This window comes from Sorex fumeus, unplaced genomic scaffold (genome assembly GCF_029834395.1).
Source record: "Sorex fumeus unplaced genomic scaffold, SorFum_2.1 ptg000013l, whole genome shotgun sequence".
NCBI classification, from domain to species: domain Eukaryota; kingdom Metazoa; phylum Chordata; class Mammalia; order Eulipotyphla; family Soricidae; genus Sorex; species Sorex fumeus.
Genome location: NW_026606070.1, coordinates 17,839,311 through 17,851,964, shown reverse-complemented (window position 1 = coordinate 17,851,964; position 12,654 = coordinate 17,839,311). Strand labels below are relative to the sequence as shown.

Genomic DNA, 12,654 nt, shown 5'->3' with positions numbered 1-12,654 from the left:
GAATTAAAAGCCTTCTTTAAATCAATGAACATTAGACAGAGCAGCATCTTGAACTCCCGAGAAACCTCAATGAGCTTGGTTATCCTGTGGATATGGTCGATGGTGCTGAATCCTTTGTGGAACCCAGCATGCTCGCATGGTTGTCCTTCATCTAGTGTTCTGCCAAACCTATTCAGGATGACTCGAGTGAACGGCTTGTAGACAATAGACAACAGGCAGATTAGGCAATAGTTGCCAATGTCATGGATGTATCCCTTCTTGTACAGTAGTACAGTCCTGCTGGTTTTCCACTGGGACGGAACCTTGCATTCAGACAGGTAGCATGTGAAGAGTAGAGCCAGTGTATTGATGAGTACTTGTGGAAGGTTCTTCAGGTGTTCAGTTCTGACCTTGTCTGGGCCAGGTGCTTTTCGCTTCTTTACTGAAAAAAATGGCGTGTTGGATTTCAGAAGGGAGAACTTTGGGAACGACATATCCATCCTGCAGAATTTGGTACGTGGGCAGGTGAACGTGGCTATTGAAGAGATCCGAGTAGATGCAATGAATAATCTTCTCCATTGTCTTTCTGGAAGATTGATAGATCCATCAGGATGTCGGATGACCAAGTCATCTTGGTCTTGTAATTGGTGAAGGACAGGTGGGCATTGTGAGTGCTTTTCCCAGCTTCTGCCACATCTGCCAGCACTGCTGCTCTTCTCTCTTTGAGGTCTTCCTTTATTTCTTTTTTTGCACTGCTTTGCAAGCTCAGACTTTTGCTTTTGGTTGCCTGAAGCTTGTGCCAAGCCATGTTGGCGAATGAGCTTGAGAGTTTTTGAAGACGGGTATCTTTTGGGGCTATCTCTCTCTCAGCGTTCTTTGCACAGTCATGGAGGTCCTGAACCATTCGATCGTATTCCTTGTCAATTTTGTCAATGATGGCATTTTCCCATGTTGCCGAAATAGTTTCAAAGAGCTCCCAGTTGGTGGTCATTCTGGGAGTTCTCTTCTTAAACATTGCAGCCCTTTTCCCCCTCTCTCTGAAGTAGACTTTTGCACGAAGGAGACGGTGGTCTTATCCCGTTTGGAATTTTGGTACAACAGTGACATCGGTGTAGCAAGACTGTCAATTGAACATGATGTGTCAGTTTCTTTGTGGAACTGTCCACAGAGAGACTCCCATGTCCAACCTTTAGGTTTGGCCTTCTGGAACTATGAGTTACCATGAATGGTCTTGGTCAACATGATGAATTCAAACAGTCTTTCACCCTCTTCATTCCATTCTAGGCCATGGGTCTTGATGTGTAGTTCTTCAGCTGATCTTCTTGGTCGTATATTGGCATTAAAATCACTGACAATGATCTTGTAGAAGGTGTGACCTTCTTTACAGAACTTCTACAGATCCATGTAGAATTTCTCAATTTCAACTTCATCATAATTGGATGGTGGTGCATAGACAATGATGATAGAAACTGCCAGCAGTGAGTCACATTTATTCAAGTGTAATCATCCGATTCAGGTTGTTAGGTATTCGAATGAATGTTTATGGTCAAGTTTGTGTTGACAATGACACCAACACAATGATCAAATATTTGATCATTGTATGATTGTAACCCAAACATGAAAGCTTATAACTATCTCATGGTGATTCAATAAAATAAAAAAGATAATGGAAGAAAACAGAGCAGAAATAAGAAAGCTACAAACATAAGTGTCACTAATAAAGGATTCATTAGATGAAATTAAAAACCCAACGGTTGCCTGCAACAACAGAATGACAACAGCTGAATACAGAATCAATGAGTTTGAAGATAAGCATACAGGGAACAACATATAGTGGGTAAAGACCTCAAAATAGCTCTAGGGTGAATCAGATCTAGATATACCGGATGAACTCAAGAGGAAAAACATAAGAATCATCGGAATACCAAATGGACAGGGAGGCAATCCCAATGAAGTAGCAACAATTAAAGATATCATTGCTGAGAAGTTCACAGAGCTGGAGAATGAAGGCATCCAGATCTAAGGAGTGCAAAGGGTACCAGCTAAAAGATACACTAAAAAAAATAACTTCAAGACATATCATAATCAGAATGACGAATACCACAGATAGAGAAACAATACTGCAAGCACCAAGGTCAAAGAAGGAAATCACATACAAAGGAGCATCCCTTTACAGCAGCCTTATCAGAGGCAACCATCAGAGCCTGAAGACAATGGTAGGATATAGTGAAAAAACTCAATGAAATGAACGGCTGACCAAGAATACTGTATCTGGCTAAACTCTCATTGAGACTCAAAGAAACAATACACTATTTCATGGATAAACAGTTCAGGAACTTCATAGACTAAAAATAAATATTAAAGAAGGACTAAACGGGCTACTGTAAGATAAGAGAAAACCCCTAAAGCACAAGAAACATCTAGAGAAAGATGGCACAAAATCCCATGACAATAATCTTTCTCAATGACTATGGTCTAAATGCACCAATTAAGAGACACAGAGTGGCAAAATGGATTGAAAAACTGAATCCAAAATTGTTCTGCCTACAAAAACACATCTGAACAGTCAGATCAAAGACAAACTCAAAGTCAAAGGATGGAAAACAATCCTTCAAGCAAACAACTCACTCAAAAAAGCCGAGGTGACCATCCTAGTTTCCGACAACATAGATTTCAGGCTGAAAAAGATTAGAAGGTACAGGGAAGGCCATTTTTTTTAACAATCAAGGATATGTACAGCAGGAAGAAATCACACTTCTAAACATATATGAAACTAATGAGGTACCAGCAAAATACTTAAAACAACTGGTAATAGATTTCAAGAAAGACACTGGTAGCAACAAATAGTAGCTGGAGACTTCAATACCACCTCATCATCTCTGGATAGATCAACAAGATTAAACTCAGCAAGGAAGTACTGACTTTGAAGGAAGAAATGGATGAGATAGGGCTATTAGATGTATACAGGGCTTTCCATCCCCCAAAACCAAATACACAATCTTTTCCAGTGCACATGGAACATTTTCCAAGATAGACCAGGTGCTGGGCCAAATATGTGTCAATAGAATCAGTAAGATAGAAATTGTATCAACTCTCTTTTTAGACCATGAAGAACTGAAGATAGAATTTAATCACACCCAGCCATGGAGAATCAAATCAAACACCTGGATATTAAATAACTCAATGTCAAACAACGAGTGGGTCATGGAGAAAATCAAGGAAGATTTATCTTATCTTACACCTGGAAACAAACAAGAATGAATAGACGAACTACCATAATTTGTGGGACACAGCTAAAGCAGTGTTAAGGGGAAAATTTATAGCTCTGCAAGCGTTTCTCAGGAAGGAAGTAAAGGAAGAAAGGCCTCACATAAATAACTTGACTTCAGAGCTCAAGATCTTAGAAAAGGACCAAAAAAACAAACAAAAAAAGGAATCCAAAAACAATTCGAAGGATTAATGAATCCAAGAGCTTGTTCTTTGAGAAAAATAAGCAACATTGATAAACTCCTAGCAAAACTCAGAGAGAGAGAGAGAACCCTAATAAACCAAATCAGAAATGAAAAGAAGGACATCATAACAGAAACCAAAGAAATTCAAAAGATCATCAGAAATTACCTTGAAAGTTTGTATGCCATGAAACAAGAGAACCTAGAAGAAATCAATAAATTTCTGGATTCATATAACTGTCCAAGTCTTAGCCAAGAAGATTTGGAATATCTTAATAAGATCTATTATTATCAAGGAAACTGAAACAGTAATCCAAAGTCTTCCCCAAAACAAAAGCCCAGGTCCAGATGTATTCACTAGCAAATTCTTCCAAACAATTAAAGAGGACTGAGTGCCAGTTCTTTTTAAGCCTTTCTGGACATTGAAGAAACAGAAACACTCCCAAACAGTTCCTATGAGGCATATATCACCCTACCAAAAGCAAATAGAGATACAACAAAAAAAGAAAATTGCAGGCCAATATCCCTGATGAACACAGGTGCAAAGATTCTCAACAAAATATTAGCAAATGGAATCCAACAACTCATTATAAAGGTTATACACCACGACCAAGAGAGATTCATCCAGGGGATTCAAGCATGGTTTAACATTTATATGTCAATCAATATAATCCATTATATCAAGAAAAGAAAATATAAAAACCATAAGTTCATATCAATAGAAGCAGAGAAAGCATTTTACAAGATCTAGCACCCATTTATGATGAAAACTCTCAGCAAAATGGGAATTGAGGGAATTTTTTTTTATTAGTGAGACATCATAAGTTACAGTTGTAGACTTACAAATTTCTGTGCTTGGGTTTCAATTATAAAATGATCAAATGCCCATCCCTCCACCAGTGCCCATTTCCCACCACCATGGATCCCAGTATTCCTCCCATCCCCCATTCCCCCATCCCACCCTGCCTCTGTGGCAGGGCATTCCCTTTTGTTCTCTCTCTCTTATTGGGTGTTGTGGTTTGCAAAAGAGGCAATGGGTGACAATCATGGGAACTTTTGCTTGAGCAAATTGATGAACAATGGGAGAATAGTGCTCCAGTGATGCCCTTCTGATAAGGGATTAATATCAAGGATATACAGGGTACTGGTTGATCTCTACAAGAAGAGAGCATCCAATCCCATCAGCAACTGGGGCAATGAAATAAACAGGAATTTTCTCAAAAAGAAATTTGAATGGCCAAAAGGCACATCCAAAAATGCTCTTCCTCACTAATCTTTAGGGAGATGCAGATCAAAACAATGAGATCTCATCTCATGTCTCAGAAACTGGCACACATCCAAAAGAACAAAAGCAACCTGTGTTGGTGTGAACGTGTGGAGAAGGGGACTCTCCTTCACTGCTGGTGGGAATGCCAACTGGTTCAGCTGTTTTGGGAAACAATATGGATGTTTCTTAAAAAACTAGAAATTCAGCTCCCATTTGACCCAGCACATACTACTTCTGGAAATACATTCTGGAGATGCAAAAAAAATACAGTAGAATGACATCTGCACTTGTATGTTTATTGCAGCACCATTTACAATAGCCAGAATCTGGAAGAAACCTGAATGCCCAAGAACAGATGACTAGTTAAAGAAACTTTGGTACATATACACAATGAAATATTATGCAGCTGTTAGAAAAGATGAAATCATAAAATTTGTATATAAGTGGATCATCATGGAGAGTATCATGTTAAGTGAAATGAGTGAGAGAAAGAGGGACAAACATAGAATGACTGTGCTTATTTGTGTAATATAAAGTAACAGAATGGGAGACTGACACTGAAGGATACTAGAGATAAGGGCCAGGAGGATCGTTCCATGGCTGAAAGTCAGTCTCACATACTTGGGGAAAAGGCAGCTGGGATAGAGAAAGTACCACTAAGTAAATGATAATTGGAGGGCTCTCTCAGGATGGGAGATGCATGCTGAAAGTAGACTACGGAACAAACATGATGGTCACTTACTACCTGTATTGCAAACCATAACACACAAAAGGAGAGATAGAATAAAGGGGAATGTGCCTGAAACAGAGGCAGGGTGGAGGGAGGTTGAGGTGGGGGGTGGCAGAAGGGCTACTGGGAACATTGGTGGTGGAGAATGGGCACTGGTGGAGGGATGGATACTCGATCATTGTATGACTGAAACATAAGCACGAAATTTTTTAAGTCTGTAAGAAAAAAGAACAAAATAAAGAGGAAAGAAACCTTTTAAATAAATGATTAAGAAAAAATTACATTGAAATGGGCTTACTCATCTTATTCGTTGCACATTTAATCTTTTAAATGACATAAAAATACATTGACAAAAGTTCCTTTGTATAGATACTAGACACTATTTGTTAAAGTATTATAGTACTCCTGCACATAGAACCTGGCAAGCTACCTGTAGCGTATTTGATATGCCAATAACAATAACAATAACGGGTCTCATTCCCCTGACCATGAAAGAGCCTCCAATATGGCAACATTGGGAAGGATGAGTAATGACAGAATGCTAAAATCTCAGTGCTGAGATGAATGGAGATGTTACTGGCGCCTGCTCATGCAAATCGATGAACAACTGGACAACAGTGATGCAGTGATATTGTGGTACTCACGAAGGATCATTGATGACTATCTTCAATGCATTGAGAAAATCTGAGCTTGACATGGTTTCAAAGTCCACCCTAACAGCTGCTCCCTTGGCCTGCATATGAGCGATGTTATTGGGCAGATCCGCAAACAGAGGAATGCCCACCACAGGGACCATGTGGTAAATTGCCTCTTGATGTTGTTGATCCCACCATGAGTGGTGAAAGCTTTGGTTTTGGGAAGACATAAAATCGAGTCAATTTTAGGAAATAATAAGACATCTGTTTACTAAATTGAAGTGGCGGAGTAAGGCACTGATATTATCATTATATTCAGATAACATAGTCTATGCAAAATAAATGTTGTTTTTAGATCTCAGGTCCAGAATTCTTTTAGTCCATTAGAGGAATAGGCAAAGAGCACTGAGTATTTTGAATTGTAAATATAAACAATTTTTTTTGGTGAACAAATTAAGAGAAAACATTTTCTGTAACTGAAATCTCCTAGAAATGGAGATGTCAGGAAAGTAATTTTTACTTAAAAGCAATGAAACAAGAAAATGAATACTGAGGTGAATTAAGCTTTCATGGTGAAGGTGATGCCATGCATGTCATCCTTATTTTCAGGAATGCATTACTGAGACTTCTATAATTATGTTCAACAATAATTTGACATTAGGAAACTTACTTTTGCACCATCAAAAGGCACATCGATATCATTGTTTCATGTGATTTTGATAACCAGATTACATTATTTTTAGTTTGTTTGTGTTTGGTTTTGGGGGCACACCAGGCTGCTCTCAGGGATCACTCCTGGCAGTGCATCTGGGACCATTAGGGATGTGAAAGGTGGAAACTGGTCAGCCACATGCAAGACAATTTTTCTTTCCACTTTTACTATTATTCCTGCCTCACAGTATGTGATATTTTAGAAAGGACTGTATAGTAGTTATTGTTAAAAAAAATTGGGTAGGAAGAGATAATACAGTTTCAAAAGTCTTCCTTCCTTCCTTCCTTCCTTCCTTCCTTCCTTCCTTCCTTCCTTCCTTCCTTCCTTCCTTCATCCTTCCATCCCTCCCTCCCTTCCTTTCTTCCTTCCATCCCTCCTTTCTTCCTTGCTTTTAATCAGTCAACTAATAAATTATTAATATTTTGATTTTTGGACCATACCTGGCAGTGCAAAGAGCTAATTTCTGGTTCTGAACTCAAGGATCACTCTTGGTGCGGTTCAGGGACCATATAGAGCGCTTGGGAATCAAATCTGGCCCTCAGTGTGAAAGGCAAGTACCTTATCATGTACTATCACTGTCTCCCACAATAGTTTTTTTAAATTTTATTTATAAATAGAAGAACAATTGTTTGTAAATGAGAGCATATTTATTTTCTTCAGAAGCCTAGCAAAGTACCAAGAGTAGCTCAAGTTTTGTTACAACTATGAATGTTTGCTAAATAAATACATAAATCTTCCTCTTAGGATTTTTTCTCACTTTGCCACCTTTCATGAAAGATACTATGAACATATTCCTAAAATAAGGTACTGGTAATAAAAAAATTATTATTACCATCTTAACATATTCCTGGAAAGATAAACATAAGGTAGTTAAATTTAATTGATCGAATACTTGTTGATAAATGTTTAGCTTTTTTAATTTCCTGTGAATGGACTATCACTTCATTTGAATTTATTTTCATTTTAGTGTGTGTTACAGAATCTTACCAAGAAGGCAATGGGCTCTGGGGATGAATTTGTACAGCCGAGTATTCGCACTTAAGGTATCAGGCTTCTTGCCATCAAACCTCCAGAGAACCTATAAATGTTAAGAAAACGGTGTTAACCTACTAAACTTTAAAGTTTAAATCCTTAATTAGTATGTTTCAATGCTAAGAACACAAAAGATAATTAAGTTACATTTACAAATCTTCTACAGAAGGTACTTCAATAGTCAAAGGGGCATTTAAAGTAAACACTGCTAAAACACTACTAAAATAAAAATGCATGCACAGTGCTTATTTTATATTCAAGAAAACATAAATGTCATGTTTCACATCGATAGATAAAGAATGCACTGTAGCACTGTCCTCCAGTTGTTCATCGATGTGCTCAGGCACCAGTAACATCTCACAACAAATTGTGAGACTTGTTACCGTGTTTGGCATATTGAATACGTTATGGGGAGCTTGCCAGGCTTTGCTGTGCAGGTGAGAGTATTGAGATACTCTCGGTAGCTTGCCGGGCTTTCTGAGAGGGGTGGAGGAATCAAACCTGGCTCAGCCATACTGGCTGTGCACAAGGCAAACACCCAACAGCTGTGCTATCGCTCCAGCCCACATAAAGAATAGTGATTATAAATAATCATTTAATGCATATATGAAATATCAGACTTTCAAAATTAAATGATAAGGTAGTATGAATTTATTAAAGGTAGTATGAATTTATTAAGGCCCATATGTATTCCTTCCTAGTTATTGTAATTAACTCACCATTCTTTATTATATGATTTTTTTCTTTTCTTTTTTTTTTAATTTCCCTTTATTTTATTTTTTTTTAAGTTGTAGATTTACAATTTTTTGTGCTTTGGTTTCAATTATACAATGATCAGATACCCATCCCTCCACCAGTGCCCATTTTCCACCACCATGGATAATATCCCTCCCACCCCCATCCCCCCATCCCCCCTGTCTCTGTGGCAGGGCAATCCCCTGTGTTCTCTCTCTCCTTTTGGGTGTTGTGGTCTGCAAAAGAGGCATTGAGTGGCAAACATGTTCAGTCCATAGTCTACTTTCGACATGCATCTCCCCTCCTGGGAGGATCCTCCAAACATCCTTTATTTGGTGCTCCCTTCTCTATCTGAACTGCCCTTTCCTCTAGGATACCCGGCTGGCCTCTAAGTTATGGAGTAATCCTCCTGGTGCTGATCTCAGCTATTCTTGGGTATTAATCTCATACTTTGTTACTTTATATCCCCCAGATGAATGCAATCTTTCTATGTCTATCCCTCTCTTTCTGACTCATTTCGCTTAGCATGATACTTTCCATATTGTACCACTTGTATGTAAATTTCATGACTTCATCTTTTCTAAGAGCTACATAGTACTCCATTGTGTAGATGTACCAAAGTTTCTTTAACCAGTCATCTGTTCTTGGGCATTCAGGTTTCTTCCAGTTTCTGGCTATTGTAAAGAGTGCTGCAAATGAACAAACAAGTGCAGATGTCACTTCGACTATACATTTTTGCCTCTCTGGGATATATTCCCAGGAGTGGTATTGCTGGGTCAAATGGGAGCTCAATTTCTAGTTTTTTGAGAATCGTCCATACTGTTTTCCAGAAGGGCTGAACCAGTGGACATTCCCACCAACAGTGAAGGAGTGTCCCTTTCTCGCCACATCCATGCCAGCATCGGTTGCTTTTGTTCTTTTGAATTTGGGCCAGTCTCTGAGGTGTGAGATGGTATCTCATTGTGGTTTTGATCTGCATCTCCCTGATGATTAATGATGTAGAGCATTTTCTCATGTGCTTTTTTGCCATTCGGATTTCTTCTTTGAGAAAGTTCCTGTTCATTTCATTGCCCATTTTTGGATGGGGTTGGATGTTTTCTTCTTGTGGAGTTTAACCAGTATTTTGTATATCCTGGATATCAACCCCTTGTCAGATGTGTATTCGGTGAATATCCTTTCCCATTCTGTAGACTGTCTTTGTATTTTGGTCACTGTTTCTTTGGAGGTGCAGAAGCTTCTTAGTTTAAGATAGTCTCATTTATCTATCTCTGTTTTCACTTGCTCGGCCAGTGGCGTGGCATCTTTGAAGATACCATTAGCTTCAATGTCATGAAGGGTTTTGCCAACTTTATCTTCAATGTACCTTATGGTTTCTGGTCTGATGTTGAGGTCTTTAATCCATTTTGATCTTACTTTTTTTTTTTTTTTTGAGGGTGTGGTGCTAAAATTTCTTTTTTTTTTTCTTTTTTTTTTTCCCCTTTATTTTATTTTATTTTTTTTAAAGTTGTAGATTTACAATTTTTTGTGCTTTGGTTTCAATTATACAATGATCAGATACCCATCCCTCCACCAGTGCCCATTTTCCACCACCATGGATAATATCCCTCCCACCCCCATCCCCCCATCCCCCCATCTCTGTGGCAGGGCAATCCCCTGTGTTCTCTCTCTCCTTTTGGGTGTTGTGGTCTGCAAAAGAGGCATTGAGTGGCAAACATGTTCAGTCCATAGTCTACTTTCGACATGCATCTCCCCTCCTGGGAGGATCCTCCAAACATCCTTTATTTGGTGCTCCCTTCTCTATCTGAATAGCCCTTTCCTCTAGGATACCCGGCTGGCCTCTAAGTTATGGAGTAATCCTCCTGGTGCTGATCTCAGCTATTCTTGGGTATTAATCTCATACTTTGTTACTTTATATCCCCCAGATGAATGCAATCTTTCTATGTCTATCCCTCTCTTTCTGACTCATTTCGCTTAGCATGATACTTTCCATATTGTACCACTTGTATGTAAATTTCATGACTTCATCTTTTCTAAGAGCTACATAGTACTCCATTGTGTAGATGTACCAAAGTTTCTTTAACCAGTCATCTGTTCTTGGGCATTCAGGTTTCTTCCAGTTTCTGGCTATTGTAAAGAGGGCTGCAATGAACAAACAAGTGCAGATGTCACTTCGACTATACATTTTTGCCTCTCTGGGATATATTCCCAGGAGTGGTATTGCTGGGTCAAATGGGAGCTCAATTTCTAATTTTTTGAGAATCGTCCATACTGTTTTCCAGAAGGGCTGAACCAGTGGACATTCCCACCAACAGTGAAGGAGTGTCCCTTTCTCGCCACATCCACGCCAGCATCGGTTGCTTTTGTTCTTTTGAATGTGGGCCAGTCTCTGAGGTGTGAGATGGTATCTCATTGTGGTTTTGATCTGCATCTCCCTGATGATTAATGATGTAGAGCATTTTCTCATGTGCTTTTTTGCCATTCGGATTTCTTCTTTGAGAAAGTTTCTGTTCATTTCATTGCCCCATTTTTGGATGGGGTTGGATGTTTTCTTCTTGTGGAGTTTAACCAGTATTTTGTATATCCTGGATATCAACCCCTTGTCAGATGTGTATTCGGTGAATATCCTTTCCCATTCTGTAGACTGTCTTTGTATTTTGGTCACTGTTTCTTTGGAGGTGCAGAAGCTTCTTAGTTTAAGATAGTCCCATTTATCTATCTCTGTTTTCACTTGCTCGGCCGGTGGCGTGGCATCTTTGAAGATACCATTAGCTTCAATGTCATGGAGGGTTTTGCCAACTTTATCTTCAATGTACCTTATGGTTTCTGGTCTGATGTTGAGGTCTTTAATCCATTTTGATCTTACTTTTCTACATGGTGTTAGGCAGAGTTCTGAGCCTATTTTTTTGCATGTAGCCGTCCAGTGATGCCAACACAATTTATTAAAGAGGCTTTCCTTACTCCACTTCACATTACTTGCACCTTTATCAAAGATTAGATGAGCATATGATTGAGGAGAGATGTCAGTGTATTCAACCCTGTTCCATTGGTCTGCAGTTCTGCCTTTGTTCCAGTACCATGCTGTTTTAATTATTACTGCTTTGTAGTACAGTTTGAAGTTCGGGAGGTTGATTCCTCCCATTTTCTTTTTCCCAAGAATTGCTTTAGCTATTCGTGGGGGCTTATTGTTCCATATAAATTTCAAGAGTGTTTGCTCCATTTCTTTGAAGAATGTCATGGGTATCCTTATAGGGATTGCATTGAATTTATACAATGCTTTCGGTAGTATTGCCATTTTGACAATGTTAAGTCTCCCGACCCATGAGCAGGGGATATCTTTCCATTTCCTCATGTCCTCTTTTATTTCCTGAAGTAGCGTTTTGTAGTTTTCTTTGTACAGGTCCTTTACTTCCTTAGTTAAGCTGATTCCTAGGTACTTGATTTTCTGGGGCACAATTGTGAATGGGATTGTTTTTTTCATGTTGCTTTCTTCTCTCTCACTGTTTGCGTATAGGAAAGCCATGGACTTTTGGATATTGATTTTATAACCTGCAACTTTACTATACGAGTCTATTGTTTCTAAGAGTTTTTTGGTGGAAGTTATTGGGTTCTCTAAGTAGAGTATCATATCATCTGCGAATAGTGAGAGCTTGATTTCTTCCTTTCCTACCTGAATGCCCTTAATATCTTTTTCCTGCCTAATCGCTATTGCAAGTACTTCCAGTACTATATTGAACAGCAGTGGAGAGAGTGGGCATCCCTGTCTCGTCCCTGATCTTAGAGGGAAGGCTCTCAGTTTTTCCCCATTGAGGATGATGCTTGCTGTAGGCTTGTGGTAGATGGCTTTAATTATGTTGAGGAAGGTCCCCTCTATACCCATTTTGGCTATGGTTTTCATCATAAAGGGGTGCTGGATCTTATCAAATGCTTTCTCTGCATCTATTGATATGATCATATGCTTTTTATCTTTTCTTTTGTTGATATGGTGGATTATGTTGATTGATTTCCGAATGTTGAACCATCCTTGCATCCCTGGGATGAATCCTACTTGGTCATGGTGTATGATCTTTTTGATGAGTAGTTGGATTCTATTTGCTAGTAGTTTGTTGAGGATCTTT

The 12,654-nt window shown here is 38.9% G+C and overlaps 1 pseudogene; it reads right to left on the bottom strand.

The window, feature by feature from the left end:
- The window catches only part of LOC130020583 (UDP-glucuronosyltransferase 2B31-like), a 37,469-nt pseudogene that overhangs the window by 2,179 nt on the left and 22,636 nt on the right, over nt 1-12,654 (bottom strand).